General features: G+C 44.9%; 1 protein-coding gene across 1 annotated transcript in view; it reads right to left on the bottom strand.

The window, feature by feature from the left end:
* The window catches only part of CFTR (CF transmembrane conductance regulator), a 268329-nt gene that overhangs the window by 12962 nt on the left and 235271 nt on the right, over positions 1 to 20096 (bottom strand). The window lies entirely within an intron of this gene.

The raw sequence follows: 20096 nt of genomic DNA, 5'->3' as shown, positions 1-20096 counted from the left end.
AAGAGCACAGCGACGACTCATCTAAGAGGTCACAAGGGACCCCACAACAACATCCAAAGAACTGCAGGCCTCACTTGCTTCAGTTAAGGTCAGTGTTCATGACTCCATCAATAAGTAAGAGACTGGGCAAAAATAGTCTGCATGGCAGAATTCTAAGGTGAAAACCACTGCTGAACAATAAGAACATAAAGTCTCCTCTCTGTTTTGCCAGAAAACATCTTGATGATTCCCAAGACTTTTGGGAGAATATTCTGTGGACTGACAAGACGAAAGTTGAACTTTTTGGAAGGTGTATGTCCCATTAAATCTGGCGAAGTAACAGCATTTCAGAAAAAGGAACATCATACCAACAGTAAAATGTGGTGGTAGTGTGATAGTCTGGGGCTGTTTTGCTGCTGCAGGACCTTGAAGACTTGCTGTGGTAAATAAAACCATGAATTCTGCTGTCTACCAAAAAAAACCTGAAGAAGAATGTCCGACTATGTGTTCATGATAACCTCAAGCTGAAGTGCACTTGGATTATGCAGCAGGACAATTATCCAAAACACACCAGCAAGTCTACCTCTGAATGGCTTAAGAAAAACAAATTAACACTTTGGAAAGCCTTAGTCAAAGTCCTGACCTGAATCCAATGCTGCAGCATGACCTTATAAAGGTGGTTCATGCTCAAAAACCCTCCAATGTGGCTGAATTACAACAATTCTGCAAAGATGAGTGGGTAAAAATTCCTTCAGAGCATTGTAATAGACTCATTGCCATTTATCACAAAAACTTGATTGCAGATGTTGCTGCTAAGGGTGGCCCAACTAGTTATTAGGTTGAAGGGTCAATCACTTTTTCACACATGGCCCTGTAGATTTGGATTTCTTTTTCCCTCAATAATAAAGACCTTCATTTAAAAACTGCTTTTTGTGTATACTTGTGTTATCTTTGTCTAATATCTAAATTTGTTTGGTGATCTCAAACATTTAAGTGTGACAAACATGCAAAAGAATAGGAAATCGAGAAGGGGGAAAATACTTTTCTCACACAAGTATAGTACCAATAAGGGTATGTGCACACTTTGAGAAAAATTTCTGCATCTCTTGGCAGGAAAACAGCTACAAAAAAAATATTTGCCTGTGTTTTTGATTGATTTGAGTGAAGTTATCGGTGAAAAACGCAGGGCAAAAACGCATAGAGAATTGACATTCTGCAGATTATTTTCTGCACCAAATCTGCAAGTAAAAAATACTCAAAGTGTGCATAACACGTCAGGTATCACATTCCCTTTGTTGGCATCAGGTTTTGTCACAAATTTGAGACGAAAAAACGTGACAAAAATGTTTTCACACAACTTTATATAGCATTGAAATCTACGCAAGAATATGTAAAAGTCTGTGGATGAGCAATATAATACTGATACATTTTTTAACAAGTTTTTTGAGGGTTATATACCAACGAAATGTACTCCAGACCACAGAAAAGTCTATGGGTGATCAATATAATGCTGATAAGGGTATGTGCACATGTTGAGTAAAATTTCTGCACCATTTCTGCGTCTCTTGGCAGATAAAACAAAAACATGTGTTTTTGGTGCATTTTTGGTGCAAAAACGCACAGAGAATTGACATGCTGCAGATTATTTTCTGCACCAAATCTGCAACGCGTGCACACAGCCTAAAGTTTTGAACAAGTTTTTTGAAGCTTATATAACAACGAACAGTACCCAAAAAGATATAATACCCTATGGATGAGCAATATAATCCTTCTATATTTTTCAAAACACTCTTTTTCGGTGATTACTTTGTATCTCCATTAATACTGCACCCCCACACACAATTGATACACCATTTGAAAGGGAACTTGCTCCGTTCAGCAAGAAAATAGCCTTACAAACCACACATCCACGATGTTATCACAAAATACATTTTAAACATTAATTTTCATAAAACTACAGTAAGGAAAAATGACCTGCAGGTGGCACCACACTACCCCAAAGCATACTAATACAAAGCTGAAACAAATCCTAACATTTGCCTTGGGGGTTTTCCAGCTTGCCGAACTCCTTGCCCAGCCGATTTCAGGAAGGTACATATAAAATATTTGCTACATATGTGGAAGTAAAATAAAAGTAAAACTTTACCTGTTTAAGACTTCAGCTTTAAAATTGAAGATATAAATGAATGCAGCCTAAAACTGACCGGGCAGGTTCTGAACCATCAGATTTTCCGTATTATTGGACAGTCATTGAAAAGTCTATCTTCCTTCTAAGGTTGCAGCTTATTGGTGACCTGGAGTCACCTCTGGTTCCAAGAAAAAAACTGCAGCGTTGACATAACTCAGACTGTACATTGTTTCCCGATGGGAGAGATTGGTGGAAACAACCTTGCAAAAATTGAAAAAAAAATCTAACCGTAGGGAATAAAAGGTAAAATAATCTGCAGATATTACTTTTTTTTTTAAAGGGATATTCCCAATTATTATACAATGGTGTAAATACGCTCAGTTATGGGGTCAATTTTCCTTCATTTTTACTGTCAAAGTGGCACTGCTGTACAGGGAGCTGCTCCGTTCACATATGAGGCGCCCCAGAGATCTGGTCGTTGCAGTATGACACTCTGCCGCTAAGGGGAGTGATGGTACGTCTGATGGCACTGAAGGAATTCTACTGACCAGGTATCACCAGCACACATTACACTTCACACTCCGGCCACTAGGGGGAGAAAAAGGCTTTATTTATTGGGCCACTCCTCACACTGGTAAAACTAGGGGTTGGATAGGAAGTTAGTCAGAAGCTGACTGGGTTGGATTCAGGCAACATCCAGTGGCAGGGGGTGTTGCAGGGAGAAGATTCAGGGGGGTGCCTGTCAGGCGTGGGAACCTGGCAGGTACCTAGCGAACAGAACAGAACGTTACGGAACCGCGCCTGCACTACCTTGCGGCAGTATCCTAAGAAAGAGACACGAAGCGAAGGATATTGTGGAACAGTGAGAAACAAGATCAAGCACAAAGGAGAGCCAGTAGGTGTCGTGCCCCGAGAACGGCAACATCTTACTGAGGCGCGTAGCCGGTGGCCAGAACACCGAGGAAGTAACTGACTCCATGCCTTACTTCAAACTCCGCAGGACAGTTAATTATAGGTTGGCTGTCTACCTTAAATTTCCTACGGAGACATAGGGGACAAAGAGTGGAGAGGGGAGTCTCTAGGCTCCCGGAAGAGCTCCGAGCCTTCCCGTCATACGGGTGCGTCCTAGCCATAACATACCTGGGGGACGAGAAACTAGTAACATCTGGAACGAAATAGAAAGAAAGAGAAAGAACTAGAAAGAAGAAACAAACGAACGAACTAGGACAGAAGTTGTGAGGACTATACTGAATGCTCAGCAGGGTAGCACTACAACACACAGGCGCTATTGGTAGGCAACGATTTCCACCTGCAAAGGGAACTCTGGATGTGCCATCAGACCGGCCGAACTCTGGATGTGCCATCAGACCGGCCGGTCTCAGACAGCCCTGTTAACTGTGCTCTGGATTGCGGATCCTGAAGTCTTCAGTAAAGAGGTAAAGAGACTGCAACCCTGTGTTATTGTCTGCACCTCACAACATCACCATCCACCTTACTGGGAAGCCCTGGGCACATGCTTCACCTGTGGGAAGGTATACCATCTAGCTACCATTCCATCACCCCAGCGGACCCCAAGCAGCGTCGGTCATCCTGACCGAACACCACAGGTGGCATCACGAAACCTTGACAGACTCCTATCACCTTTTATTGGACGCCCCTTAGCAGGGTCACGGACCGGGTCCAGCCACCGTGACAACCCCAGAACTGAGACAGAAAGGACCGGTACCGAGTAACCTGTGGCCCTGTGTCTGGGGGCGATCCAACTTGGCGTCACAAACAGGATTGTACTTAAGCCTGAGGAATCAGGTCATGTGTGCCTTGGAACTGTGATCGAATTGTGCTTGAACTGTGATTTACTGCAAAGACTGTGTATTGCTATCTGCTGCAAGATTCCTGCCAAAACCGCCGCCATTGCCGCGCCACGAGGAGCGCAGGAGAAGGAGGGCGTGACATGGGCGGAGACTGCCAAAGAGGCGTTAAAAGTGACGACCGCCCTCTCCGACTACAGCTACAGGATGACGAGCTTAGGAATGGAGGACCTCAAACCCCAGAAAATGGAGGAGCCTCGTGTGTGCTGTCGCAGGTCCAGGAGAGGAGACGGTGACCAGCGAGTGCCTGAGCGACGACGAAGTGACCCAATATCACTGCAACCCAGCAGAGCCGGACCAGGGCTCCCCGCCACAGGGGGGTCTGGACCCCCTGGAATTGCCGTATGAGGCATCGAACCACCCGACTCCAGACGGGGGGTCGGCGACGGCGAGGAAATGGAAGTCGGAGCTGTGCTGGAAGATCGCACAGGGGGAGTCGTGGTCAGGGCCGCAGCGGACTCCAGCGTCCTCGTCGACTGACATCGGTGGAACCACATCAGATGCAGGTACCAAAAGCGACCCTGCCCCACTGACCGATCCGGCTCCGGTGACCGCTCCCCAGCCCATTGATGACTGGTCTCCCGCTACTGAGATTGTGGTGGCGGCCCTTTATGCCATGAAAGGGATACTGCCCCCGCTGCCGACACCTCTGGGTAAACCGATAGACGTGAGTCCCAGGGGGGTGGTCTTTGAATGGGATGCTCCCCGGTTCCAACCAGACGGGTCACGACAGGAGGGCTCCTACGTCATCAGGCTCACCTGGGATCAGTATAGACGAAGCTTGATTTCACAATGGGAAGACTGGGAACGAATGGAACAGACTGCCTGGCCAGAGGAATGGGTGCCCCTCGTCAATTGCTGCCCTGAGAGTTTGGTGAGACAGGGGATTGTGCTGGCCTTCCACCGGGGAAGGGGTTGTGGCTTCATATTAGAGCCAGGGCTGCTGACTGAAGTCTTTGTGACTAGCTGCGATGTGGAACCCCAGTCCCGCAGTGTACCTCCACTCGGAAACTTGTACAGAGGGGACCATGTGACCTACACCCTCCACTGGAGTGAGCGAGGGTGGTATGCCAAGAGAGTCAAACGCTGCGCGCTCGTGGTCGCGCCATCTACGATCACGACCGAAACTGGTGGCGGAACTCCACTGACCCCAGACCCCGCAGGACCCAGCACTACCACCCCGGCGTGTGGTGTCCTGCTTGCGGAGTCTGCCACTGGCACCACCGCTTGTAACCAGACCACTGCTGAGCTGATGAAGATGGTGCTGGACGACGACCCAAAGCCAGACCTTCCCCGGCCGGGAAGTGGTCACCACCGGCTGATGTCCTGTCACCTGCTATAGAAATAAACCTCGAAACCCCAATAGACTGTAAATAGTTAACTGTTTCCTGTTTTGCTGCTTTAAACCCGTCTAGGGTTATTTCTTAAAGGGATCCCTTTGTTGACCCGGGATCCCTATTGTTTTACATCTTTTCTATTTTCTACAAGTTTATCATTGCTAAAAGACTGCCGGATCAGGAACAGTGAATGATTCCAAAACTGTTTTGTACATAGGTCGCACCTTATTAAGGGTGCCCCCTACTGGTTTTACATCGAAAGAAGACTTTGCGAAGAGACTGCTTTTGGACATGACGCGGAAGGTCTTGCTTTCATTGGACTTGCAGACAGAGAGAATCTGCACTATTCTAAAGAGACTTGGCTCCCTCTTAAAGGGAATGTTCATATGTTGCACTGAAGTTATAATGTTGCCTTAAAGGGACAGTCACCTGAATTTGGAGGGAACAATCTTCAGCCATGGAGGCGGGGGTTTTGGGTGTTTGAATCACCCTTTCCTTACCCGCTGGCTGCATGCTGGCTGCAATATTGGATTGAAGTTCATTCTCTGTCCTCCATAGTACACGCCTGCGCAAGTATCACCGAGCACGTTCGCTCATCCCTAATGGTATCTGGTCAGCAGTGGAATGTTATAGAGAAGGAGAAGCTGAGAAGATTAATACATAGGTTTCTGGGAAAAGATTAAGTAATAAGAATTTATTAATCTGTTCAGCTCTTCCTGCTCTATAACATGCTGCCCATGTTGCGCAGTATTTCCTTCAAGGTGCAGCTAAGTAAATAATTCTTTTTTACTTTTGCAGCTGGCATGAAACAAAGACAATGCCTAAAAAGGGTGAGTTGAGAGGTAGTACCTAAAGGTACCGTCACACTAGACGATATCGCTAGCGATCCGTGACGTTGCAGCGTCCTCGCTAGCGATATCGTCCAGTGTGACAGGCAGCAGCGATCAGGCCCCTGCTGTGCTGTCGCTGGTCGGGGAGGAAAGTCCAGAACTTTATTTGGTCGCTGGACTCCCCGTAGACATCGCTGAATCGGCGTGTGTGACACCGATTCAGCGATGTCTTCACTGGTAACCAGGGTAAACATCGGGTAACTAAGTGCAGGGCCGCGCTTAGTAACCCGATGTTTACCCTGGTTACCATCCTAAAAGTAAAAAAAAACAAACAGTACATACTTACCTACAGCCGTCTGTCCTCCAGCGCTGTGCTCTGCTCTCCTCCTGTACTGGCTGTGAGCGTCGGTCAGCCGGAAAGCAGAGCGGTGATGTCACCGCTCTGCTTTCCGGCCGCTGTGCTCACACAGACAGTACAGGAGGAGAGCAGAGCACAGCGCTGGAGGACAGACGGCTGTAGGTAAGTATGTACTGTTTTTTTTTTTTTACTTTTAGGATGGTAACCAGGGTAAACATCGGGTTACTAAGCGCGGCCCTGCGCTTAGTTACCCGATGTTTACCCTGGTTACCGGCATTGTTGATCGCTGGAGAGCGGTCTGTGTGACAGCTCTCCAGCGACCAAACAGCGACGCTGCAGCGATCCGGATCGTTGTCGGTATCGCTGCAGCGTCGCTTAGTGTGACGGTACCTTAAGGTGCCACTGAGTGGTGAAAATGAAATAAAATGTATGCTTTGCCTTTTCATTTTGTACTAATCAGAGTAAATAAATAAACACTATAGATTGGTTGAGATAATGGTGCAGAAGACAACTATCCAGCTATTCTCAAGCTGAACTTAAATGGCCGATAGTGATAAGACAGACATACAGAAACCACTGCCTGGGGATACAACAGCACTTGTCTTACCTAATATTATACAATCAATTATTTCAACAGGTATGAAACTGCTCCTGGCTTTTTGGCTCTCATCAGTCAAGGTCCCATGGGGTACACCTTGGGTATGGCAAATCATGTATTATAAATATATTTATTAATATTATCTTAAAGGGAGTCTGTCATGCAAAACTGACAGTATAAACTGAACACATAGCCTTACAGGGGAAATACAGTGGGGCAAAAAAGTATTTAGTCAGTCAGCAATAGTGCAAGTTCCACCACTTAAAAAGATGAGAGGCGTCTGTAATTTACATCATAGGTAGACCTCAACTATGGGAGACAAACTGAGAAAAAAAAATCCAAAAAATCACAGTCTGTTTTTTTAACATTTTATTTGCATATTATGGTGGAAAATAAGTATTTGGTCAGAAACAAAATTTCACCTCAATACTTTGTAATATATCCTTTGTTGGCAATGACAGAGGTCAAACGTTTTCTGTAAGTCTTCACAAGGTTGCCACACACTGTTGTTGGTATGTTGGCCCATTCCTCCATGCAGATCTCCTCTAGAGCAGTGATGTTTTTGGCTTTTCGCTTGGCAACACGGACTTTCAACTCCCTCCAAAGGTTTTCTATAGGGTTGAGATCTGGAGACTGGCTAGGCCACTCCAGGACCTTGAAATGCTTCTTACGAAGCCACTCCTTCGTTGCCCTGGCGGTGTGCTTTGGATCATTGTCATGTTGAAAGACCCAGCCACGTTTCATCTTCAATGCCCTTGCTGATGGAAGGAGGTTTGACTCAAAATCTCACGATACATGGCCCCATTCATTCTTTCATGTACCCGGATCAGTCGTCCTGACCCCTTTGCAGAGAAACCGCCCCAAATCATGATGTTTCCACCACCATGCTTTACAGTAGGTATGGTGTTTGATGGATGCAACTCAGTATTCTTTTTCCTCCAAACACGACAAGTTGTGTTTCTACCAAACAGTTCCAGTTTGGTTTCATCAGACCATAGGACATTCTCCCAAAACTCCTCTGGATCATCCAAATGCTTTCTAGCAAACTTCAGACGGGCCCGGACATGTACTGGCTTAAGCAGTGGGACACGTCTGGCACTGCAGGATCTGAGTCCATGGTGGCGTAGTGTGTTACTTATGGTAGGCCTTGTTACATTGGTCCCAGCTCTCTGCAGTTCATTCACTAGGTCCCCCCGCGTGGTTCTGGGATTTTTGCTCACCGTTCTTGTGATCATTCTTGTCACGATTCCCCTGACCGCTGTCACCAAGTGGTCAGGATTCACACCGTGACCGTCACCCCTACGTCACGGATCAGGGTGACTTTAGGCCAACAGACAACTATCACCTGTGCAGGGGGGCTTATCTTAGTTATCCCTCCACTGCTAACAATGTGATGAAAAACCACACACAAGGCTATTGACCTCTTAGTTTACTGCAGGGGCTTATTTTAGGTATCCCACTGCTTTTCTATATACCACAAACTGCAGGGATTTATGTATATCCCGCTTACAGTTCCACTTAACACTTGCAGCTCTCTGGCGCCCCCTTACTCTCAGGTCAGATTAGGTACTGCACCCTGGGTAATTAGTCGCCAGAAAGGCTGCCTGCTAGTACTGGCTATTGGGCACGCTGCAGCGACGCGGTAAACTACTCCCACTCAGGCAGGAACAATAATTATCAAACCCGCAGTTGCTTCAGCATAATCCAACAGTCAGCGCACTTTCGCTGTCACCAGCTTCGATTAAACGGGTCCGAAGCTAACCCAACACAACAGTAACAGTAGCGTATTTTCCCTTCAAGAGACTTAGGGTACGGTTTAGAACAGGAGAACGAACTAATATATAATAGTATATCCCATTAAAATTAATTAGGCAGTGCTTTATGAAAAAATATTTTATAAAGAAGTTACAAATGAGACAATTGCAAATATGTACATGGGTAATTATAACATAAAGGGAATAAATGAGAAAAGCAACACTCACAAGCATGACAGGCATCCAGGCTAGTGGAGTTTTTCCATATGTCCCAGCTCATTTGGACGTGCTGCTGGCTTCAGAAGACAAGCAGTCCAGAAGGAGAGATCAGCAGAAGAGACAGCTGGGGAGCCTGCCACAAACTTAATACCTTAAGGCTTTGACATCACAGAAGGGCTGGCTTATCCAGACCCTCCTCTCTCTACCTTCTGCCTAAACTTTGAACTATTCTTTCTAAGTTCTATAACTTCACTACAAAACACGCCATAGTTCTACCAAACTCATCATTCATCTCAGATTAACGTGGGCATTCTAATGAGATCAAATATGTCCTATCTGGGATACATATTTACAGAGAAATCCCTACTTCTTTACCAGATGGAGTTAGAAGCCCGAGTTTCATGGGATGTGTAGATACACCGAGTGAAAATAAAAATATATATTTTCGTATTTCTAGCTTAAATCGTTTGCCTAATATCTAACAAAAACTAAACAAAGAATCTTTCCTGAATTATTGGAGCCATTTTTCCAGTTCTGACTGGTGAAGGTAGGAGGGGTGAGGGACTTTCCTCTGAGCCTGGAATTTACGACCCCAGGGCAATAAAACCCCCTTCTAGCATACAGTCTGTAGCCGAGAGAGAAACAAGTAGAGTCAGCTAGTGAAAGGGGGGGTTTAGCCCACCTCATGAGCTGAAGAGCAACTAAACTTATATGATATTTCATACCATATCGTGACAATTCTGACCCCACGGGGTGGGATTTTGCGTGGAGCCCCAGATCGAGGGAGATTATCAGTGGTCTTGTATATCTTCCATTTTCTAATTATTGCTCCCACTGTTGATTTTTTCACTCCAAGCTGGTTGGCTATTGCAGATTCAGTCTTCCCAGCCTGGTGCAGGGCTACAATTTTGTTTCTGGTGTCCTTTGACAGCTCTTTGGTCTTCACCATAGTGGAGTTTGGAGTCAGACTGTTTAAGGGTGTGCACAGGTGTCTTTTTATACTGATAACAAGTTTAAACAGGTGCCATTACTACAGGTAATGAGTGGAGGAAAGAGGAGACTCTAAAAGAAGAAGTTACAGGTCTGTGAGAGCCTGAAATCTTGATTGTTTGTTTCTGACCAAATACTTATTTTCCACCATAATATGCAAATAAAATGTTAAAAAAACAGACAATGTGATTTTCTGGATTTTTTTTTCTCAGTTTGTCTCCCATAGTTGAGGTCTACCTATGATGTAAATTACAGACGCCTCTCATCTTTTTAAGTGGTGGAACTTGCACTATTGCCGACTGACTAAATACTTTTTTGCCCCACTGTAGATCCAATAACAATAGCAACTTTAGAAGAAATAGAAGTTTACTTAAATACACTAATTAGGCTGTGCACCCTTGGCATGACTAAACAGCTCTATGCACTGTTCCACCCGCTCGTTTTTCTATATCCCTCACTGGTGACTGATAGTTCTAGATTACTGTAGAGAGCGCTGTGTGCAGAGAAAGATCAGGAAAACAATTGATGGCAATCACCAGTGAGGGAGGCGGAGCATGCAGTGTAATGGTGTGCTAAGCCTCTTGGCCACACCCAGGGTGCAACAAGCTAATCAGCATACTTGATAGAAATTAGAACACCACATGTGTGATTTTTATAGGGCTATATCCCCATCAAAGCTTAGTTTAGTTTACGCGGTCAGTTTGGGCTGACATAATACTTTTAAAAGAAATCTCTCACCAGAAAAAAAACTCTATTAACCTGCAGATAACTGATCACTGCAGGGAGTAAATGCACTTTATATCCCCTGAAGCTTTCTGGTTTCAGTCACAGGGGTGGAGCCAGTTCAGTCATTACTCTGAGTATACAGAGTGGGGCTGGCTGTCAGTCAGGGATGGGAGCACGGTTACAGCCTTCGCAAACCTGTGGAGGGAATAAAGTGCATTTTCTCCACACTGTGTTCGGCCTTGTGCTGGCTATTAATTCCATATGTGCACATTAGGAGCCTCATATCCTGTCAGGTGACATCCTCTTGGTCCCCTTGACCCTATTTAGCTGCCTTTTCAGCGAATATGTATGAATGTGGCTGTGACACTTACAGATGCCACAGGCTCCGGTCTTGCAGTTCTCCACTAGTCTGGGGGCCAGTCCCACACTGCGACCTGGTCCTTCCACCCAACTATGCTCGGCGTGAATTCGGGCACCACGGGTGGATTCCTCACTTTCCTGGTCCCTAGGACCCCTTCTCCCAAGAGCTCCTTCCTTCACGTCTCCTCTCCTCAGCTCCTCCCCTCCAACTTCTAACTGACCAACTAACTCCTCCCTCTTATCTCCATGACAACTCCTCAAACTGTCACACTCCACCCACACCCTCTACCTAGCTCCCCCTCCAGCCTGAGATGGGGCCCTCCCCCAATATGGTCCACCCAGATCCCCTGGCCTGGAGTGGTGTGTGGTGTGATGCTAGTGTGTGAGTCCTGGGTAGTGCCCCCTCCTTACCCGAGAGTGGAGTACCACACCTCTGGCTTAGGTGCAGTACCTGTGTGGTGACTGGACCCTCAGGGGTGCCACAATAACACATACAAATAATGCACTGTAAGGAATAAACAAAATAGTAATCATATATGTACCAAACAAAAGAGGGAGAACTTGGATAGTCCTACTTAACCCATTATCTACCAATGTCCTTTTTATGGGACGCCTAATCTTTAGCTTCTAGCAACTAAGATTTTATAATTTTTAAAATTAGGTCCAATTTTTTGTGTTGTGTTTGTAAAATGAATGTTTTCAAAATAGGAAATCATGTCATTGTCATTTTTAAATCAATATTGGGACGCCCTTTTCTGAAAAATCCGTACTTGTAAAAATTTTAATTAGGCAAGTAATGGGTTAAAAGGTGCAAGTGCAAAACAATGGATGAGTTAATTTAAAAAGCCAAATGACCAAAAAATAAAGTGCTATATCGAATATTGCTTCACATACCATAATGAATTCATGGTACCAAGTGGTCATGGAAGTAAAGTGCATATGTTTATTGTCTCTTCTTGAACCAATAAATGTGTCAATTCATTTATATTGGGCATTCGCTTACTTTCTTTTGTAGGTTTTGCTTTCTGTTTAAAATTAGTAGTCGTGGTATAAATATATTGCTATGGAAAGGCAATATACAAATAGTAATACCATGCTAAAGGTGGCTACAATGAAATAGTATTCCTATATACAGTGGGTACGGAAAGTGTTCAGACCCCTTTAAATTTTTCACTCTTTGTTTCATTGCAGCCATTTGGTAAATTTAAGAGTTCATTTTTTTCTCATTAATGTACAATCTGCACCCCACCTTGACTGAAAAAAACAGAAATGTAGAAATTTTTGCAAAATTAATAAAAAATAAAAACTGAAATATCACATGGTCATATGTATTCAGACTCTTTGCTCTCTCATATTTAAGTCACATGCTGTCCATTTCCTTGTGATCCTCCTTGAGATGGTTCCACTCCTTCGTTGGAGTCCAGCTGTGTTTAATTAAACTGATAGGACTTGATTTGGAAAGGCACACACCTGTCTATATAAGACCTCACAGCTCACAGTGCATGTCAGACCAAATGAGAATCATGAGGACAAAGGAACTGGCCAAGGAGCTCAGAGACAGAATTGTGGTAAGGCACAGATCTGCCCAAGGTTACAGAAGAATTTCTGCAGTACTCAAGGTTCCTTGATTTAAAAAGAGAAAACACACTAGTTTGACTATAAATGGCTTCACCCAAACACTAACCATGAGTAGATAAAAAGTTTTGGTGTTATCATATATATTCTCTGAAAAAAGGCCAGGAAAGCAAAAATTCTGCCGGAGTATGTAAACTTTTGAGCACAATTGCATATAACTACTAATAAATAGTTGGAATGCATACTGTAAGGTATTACATATCAAGGCGCCTAATCTGCTTAATCAGTAGGAATAGCAAAACTGTACATACAGTGCCTTGAAAACATATTCATACCCCGTGAACTTTTCCACATTTTTTCACATTACACCCAAAAACTTAAATGCATTTTATGCGATATACCAAGACAAAGTAGCAAGTATTTATAAAGTATAAAAGGAAATTATTCATAATTTTCTAAATATTTTACAAATATAAATCTGAATATTGTGACATGCATTTGTATTCAGCCCCTGAGTCAATACCTAGTAGGATCACGTTTTGCTGCAATTACTGCTGCAAATGTTTTGAGGTACAGTACAGACCAAAAGTTTGGACACACCTTCTTATTTAAAGATTTTTCTGTATTTTCATTACTATGAAAATTGTACATTGTACAACACTCTCCTTCTTGGTCAAATAGCCCTTACATCCATCACCTGTGCAATACTAAGGAAATCCTGAAAACATGACCTGTTGGTGGCTCTTGAGGACCGGAGTTGGGGAACACTGTTACAGCTAGCGGAACGCACCGAGTAAATATAGATGTTTATTATTATTGGTGTGTTCGCAGCCCGGGGTCCACCGTGCAGGAGGACCCTGCTGCTAGTGAATGGTGGCACTATTTGGCGGTATAGGCTAGCTCTGTTACTTCACAGAGTAGCCGTGATAGGAAAGCACTACGCCCTGTTAGACTCACAGGAGCACAAGCTAACTGCCGAACTGATAGCGGTCAGTGGTCATGCAAGCACACAATCTCCACATCGGAGGTGCCGGTATTCTAGGGGCTTATCTCAGCCGGGTCCCTGAATACAATCACACAATTTCCTCACCAGAGGTGCTGGTATTCTAGGGGCTTATTTCAGCCGGGTCCCTGAATACAATCACACATAACCACACTGGCGCAAAGCACATAACTTGGATTGATATCAGCGCATGGCCGTGCGGTCATGCGAACCTTTTATATCTGCAGCAAGTACAGGACCTTCCCAGAAGGACCAATGGGAGGCTGCCACAGAAGTTAAGCACCTTCAGGACCTTCCTAGAGGACTAATGGGATTAGCTGCAGTATCTAAGCATGTGACCCTTGATCTCCAATGAGAGATCTTACCCTGGGCATGCTCAGAAGGGGAAAAGCAGGACTTAATCCCAAAAATATCTGCTCGCCGCTGCCCAGTACTTGCTACAATGGCAGAAGCTGAGTCAGACTGAGCGAGACACTTGGACCGACATCTCCGCTGAGCAGACTCCACTGCGGCAGGAGAAGAATGGGAGACCGCAGCGGAGATGGCCCGAGATTCCCCCTGTGCAGAGGCGGGAACTCGACCCCTAACACCAGTGGCGTATCCAGGGGGGGCAGCCGGGGCATGTGCCCCAGGCGCAGCCAACAAGGGGGCGCCAGCAGGCCACCTGATGCGGTGGTCCAAGGAGGAGGCTCCCCGTCGGCGGAATTCTGCCAGGGTCTCAAACATGCAGCCCCTGAGGCAAGCATCTGTGGCCCGAGGTGCATGCTAGAAGAGGAGGCGGCACGGAGCTCTGGGACTTTCGCAGCTGGTGGAGAGCTGCCCACAATGCGTCGCCATGGATACGCAGTGACTTCCAACCGTCCAGTGCCCGGAGAATGAGCCGTGCATCGCCAAACAGGAAGTGTGCAGCACCTACCACCTGGAGCAAAGGATTGCGGGGGCCGGGTGGGATGCAGAGGACAAGGTATGGGCTCTAATATACTGCGTGGGCTGCTATTTACTACATGGGCTGCTATATACTACGTGGGCTGCTATTTACTACATGGGCTCTGCTATATACTACGTGGGCTGCTATATACTACGTGGGCTCTGCTATATACTACGTGGGCTCTGCTATATACTACGTGGGCTCCTATATACTACGTGGGCTGCTACTTACTACATGTGGGCTGCTATATACTACGTGGGCTCTGCTACATACTACGTGGGCTCCTATATACTACGTGGGCTGCTATTTACTACATGGGCTCTGCTATATACTACGTGGGCTGCTATTTACTACATGGGCTCTGCTATATACTACGTGGGCTGCTATTTACTACATGGGCTCTGCTATATACTACGTGGGCTGCTATATACTATGTGGGCTGCTATTTACTACGTGGGCTGCTATATACTACGTGGGCTGCTATTTACTACATGGGCTCTGCTATATACTACGTGGGCTGCTATTTACTACATGGGATCTGCTATATGCTACGTGGGCTGCTATTTACTACATGGGCTCTGCTATATACTACGTGGGCTGCTATTTACTACGTGGGCTCTGTTATATACTACGTGGGCTGCTATTTACTACATGGGCTCTGCTATATACTACGTAGGCTCTGCTATATACTACGTGGGCTGTTATTTACTACATGGGCTCTGCTATATTTACTACGTGGGCTCTGCTATATACTACGTGGGCTGCTATTTACTACATGGGCTCTGTTATATACTACTTGGGCTGCTATATACTACGTGGACTGCTATATACTACGTGGACTGCTATATACTACGTGGGCTGCTATTTACTACATGGGTTCTGCTATATTTACTACGTGGACTCTGGTATATACTACGTAGGCTGCTATTTACTACATGGGCTCTGCTATATACTACGTGGGCTGCTATTTACTACATGGGCTCTGCTATATACTACGTGGGCTGCTATTTACTACGTGGGCTTTGCTATATACTACGTGGGCTCTGCTATATACTATGTGGGTTGCTATTTACTACGTGGGCTCTGCTATATACTACGTGGGCTGCTATTTACTACATGGGCTCTGCTATATACTACGTGGGCTGCTATTTACTACATGGGCTCTGTTATATACTACGTGGGCTGCTATTTACTACATGGGCTCTGCTATATTTACTACATGGGCTCTGCTATATACTACGTGGGCTGCTATTTACTACGTGGGCTGCTATATACTACGTGGGCTGCTATATACTACATGGGCTGTGTTATATACTATGTGGGCTGTATTATATACTATGTGGGCTGCTATATACTACGTGGGCTGCTATTTACTACATGGGCTCTGCTATATTTACTACGTGGACTCTGGAATATACTACGTAGGCTGCTATTTACTACATGGGCTCTGCTATATACTACGTGGGCTGCTATTTACTACATGGGCTCTGCTATATACTACGTGGGCTGCTATTTACTACGTGGGCTTTGCTATATACTACGTGGGCTCTGCTATATACTATGTGGGCTGCTATTTACTACGTGGGCTCTGCTATATACTACGTGGGCTGCTATTTACTACATGGGCTCTGCTATATACTACGTGGGCTGCTATTTACTACATGGGCTCTGCTATATTTACTACATGGGCTCTGCTATATACTACGTGGGCTGCTATTTACTACGTGGGCTGCTATATACTACGTGGGCTGCTATATACTACATGGGCTGTGTTATATACTATGTGGGCTGTATTATATACTATGTGGGCTGCTATATACTACGTGGGCAGTGCTGTATACTACTATATGGTCTGTGCTGTATACTATGTGGGCTGTGCTGTATACTACTATGTGGGCAGTTCTGTATACTACTGTGTGGGCATTGCTGTATGTATATTACTATGTGGGCTGTGCTGTATACTACAATGTGGGCTGTGCTGTATACTACAATGTGGGCTGTGCTGTATACTACTATGTGGGCAGTGCTGTATACTACTGTGTGGGCAGTGCTGTATACTACTATGTGGGCTGTGCTGTATAGTACTATGTGGGCGTTGCTGTATACTACTATGTGGGCAGTGCTGTATACTACTGTGTGGGCAGTGCTGTATACTACTGTGTGGGCAGTGCTGTATACTACTGTGTGGGCTGTGCTATATACTACTGTGTGGGCTGTGCTGTATACTACTATGTGGGCAGTGCTGTATGCTGCTATATGGGCTGTGCTATATACTACTGTGTGGGCTGTGCTGTATACTACTGTGTGGGCTGTGCTGTATACTACTGTGTGGGCTGTGCTGTATATACTACTGTGTGGGCTGTGCTGTATACTACTGTGTGGGCTGTGCTGTATACTACTGTGTGGGCTGTCCTATATACTACTATGTGGGCTGTGCTATATACTACTATGTGAGGACTGAAGCAAGGCCAGGAGGCTGGATGGGTGCAATGTCCTGATTTCTGCCCCCATAATGTGCTCAGATTTCTTCTGCCCCCCTAATGTCCTGATTTCTGCCCCCATCCCCCCCATATGTTCCTCAGATTTCTCCACCACATGCAACTGCAGCGGGGAAGGGAGGGGATGGGGCAGAAGAAATCTGAGGAGATTATAGGGGACTGAAATCTGAGGGGGGGCGCCAAACTGATCTTTTGCCCCGGGTGCAGGAGGAGCTAGATACACCTCTGCCTAACATTATCAGATGTAAATCATTCAGTTGCGGCAAGAAAAACTAAATCTCCGAGCACTAAAAAATACTCGTAGGACACCCGAGCATGCTCGAGAAATCTCGAGTAACGAGTATATTCGCTCATCACTAATCATTTTCTTTGTGCTTCACAGATACTTGCTACTTTGTGTTGGTATGTCACATCAAATCCAAATAAAATACATTTAAGTTTGTGGGTATAGCATGAAAAAATGTGGAACAGTTAACAGGGTATGAATACTTTTTCAAGGCACTGTGTACATTGTGAATAGATAGAGAAAAAACATGTGATAACAGCATGTCAAAAAGAAAGCCTGCATATTGGTTGGTTTAGATTAGACCATTGGACCCTAAAGCATGACACATGCTCATAGGTTCTGCATTTGGTCAGTATTTTATATCAGTATTTGTAAGCCAAAATCAGGAGTGGAACAATCGGAGATAAAGTATATTAGAAACACGTCACCACTTCTGTATTTCTCACCTACTCCTAATTTTGACTTACAAATACTGATGTAAAATACTGACCAAAATACTGAACATGTGAACATGGCTTAATGGTAATAATGGTAGAATATGATGTGTCTAAATAAGACAAATGCACAGGGGACTGACAAAGAATAGGAAAGATACTGTATACATTGTCTACATAGACAAATTCGCTTTTTCGTATAGGAATGTTGCATTATGCTTCTGTGTAAGTTTTGTGTTTGCAAATAAAAATCAATAATGTGAAAACAAGCTTTTCATACTTCATGACAGCAAATATACCTAGATCTTAAGCAAACATTAAGAAGTGTTGCTGAGAACTCATATAATCCTCCCATTAACACAGCTGACTTAGAAGTTAAATCCTGCAGAAACATAACGTACTTGAGGTCAAGGGGTATTCTTAGGCCATGTTCAGATGTGCTGTTTTTTAGCAAGTAAATGGGGTATTACAAAACGCCATTTACATGTGGCTGACAACATTCTGAGCAGATTATGTAGTATGCTGCAGATTTTGGTACACGAACGTTACTTGTACAATTACTTGTAGATAGGGTAACATAATTTGTAGACTCTTTGAGGTGAGGAATGTGCACTGAAAATCTGTGATAATTTAGACACATAAGCCTTTGAGGACATGTGTATTTTAACAAATCTCATCTACAAACTGTGGAAATATCCACATGGGGTTCATACTTTTAAGGCTGGAGTCACACTAGTGATTTTAAAATCGGTCCGATTTTGATGCAGGAGAGTCGGACGAGTGTAATGCGAGTGTCATGCATTGTTTAAGTGAGTACAATCCGATTTTTCACGCCTAGCATCCGATTTACATCCGAATGCAGTGTGATTGCTATCTGATTGCAATGTGATTTTAACATGAGGTTTTACATATAGCAATTCTCTATGGCATTTACACAATTTTTCAAAGAAAATATTCATCAAAACACACACACACACACATATATTGTGTGTGTGTATATGTATATGTATATATATATATACGTATATATATATATAATCTATAATATAACGCTGGGAGCGTCACTCTGTCCGAAGCCTTTATAGACTGCGCAGGCGCAAGCGCCGGCGCAGTCTGGGCCTCACAGAGTGACGCTCCCGGGAGATCGCGGTATGCGTTCACACTGAACGCACACCGCAATCTCCAACAGAGAAGCAGGGACCACCAGGAGGGTGAGTATCGGCTATATTCACCTGTCCCGTTCCACCGCTGAGCGCCGCCATCTTCCCGGTCTTCGGCCTCAGAGGGCGCGATGACGCGCTTAATGCGCACCGGCGCCGCCCTCTGACTGACCAGTCACAGCCAGGAGACCGGGAAGATGGCGGCGCCCAGCGGTGGAACGGGGCCAGGTGAATATAGTAAGTGCTGGGGGGCCTGAGCTGGCGGCGATACCGGCACCTGACCCCCACAGTGCGCCGGTGTCCCCACCTGCTCAGGCTCCCGGATGGGTGCAGCACATGACAGGATGGGGACGCAGGATGGGTGCAGCACATACCAGGATGGGTGCAGCACATGACAGGATGGGGACGCAGGATGGAGCAGCACATACCAGGATGGAGACCATATAACAATATAAATGCTCGCCACCCGGGCGTAGAACGGGTTCAATAGCTAGTATAATATATATACACAGTGTCTTGCGAAAGTATTCGGCTCCCTGGAACTTTTCAACCTTTTCCCACATATCATGCTTCAAACATAAAGATACCAAATGTAAATTTCTGGTGAAGAATCAACAACAACAACAAATGGAACACAATTGTGAAGTTGAACGAAATTTATTGGTTATTTTAAAGGGAACCTGTCACCAGAATTTGGCGGAACCGGTTTTCGGTCATATGGGCGGAGTTTTCATGTGTTTGATTCACCCTTTCCTTACCCGCTGGCCGCAATATTGAATTGAAGTTCATTCTATGTCCTCCATAGTACACGCCTGCGCAAGGCAATCTTGACAGGTTCCCTTTAAATTTTTGTGGAAATTCAAAAACGGAAAAGGGGGGCGTGCAATATTATTCGGCCCCTTTATTTTCAGTGCAGCAAACTCACTCCAGAAGTTAATTGTGGATCTCTGAATGATCCAATGTTGTCCTAAATGCCTAATGATGATAAATATAATCCACCTGTGTGTAATCAAGTTTCCGTATAAATGCACCTGCTCTGTGATAGTCTCAGGATTCTGTTTGAAG

This window comes from Ranitomeya imitator, chromosome 4 (assembly GCF_032444005.1).
Source record: "Ranitomeya imitator isolate aRanImi1 chromosome 4, aRanImi1.pri, whole genome shotgun sequence".
NCBI lineage: Eukaryota > Metazoa > Chordata > Amphibia > Anura > Dendrobatidae > Ranitomeya > Ranitomeya imitator.
This window is presented reverse-complemented; position numbering and strand designations above follow the sequence as displayed.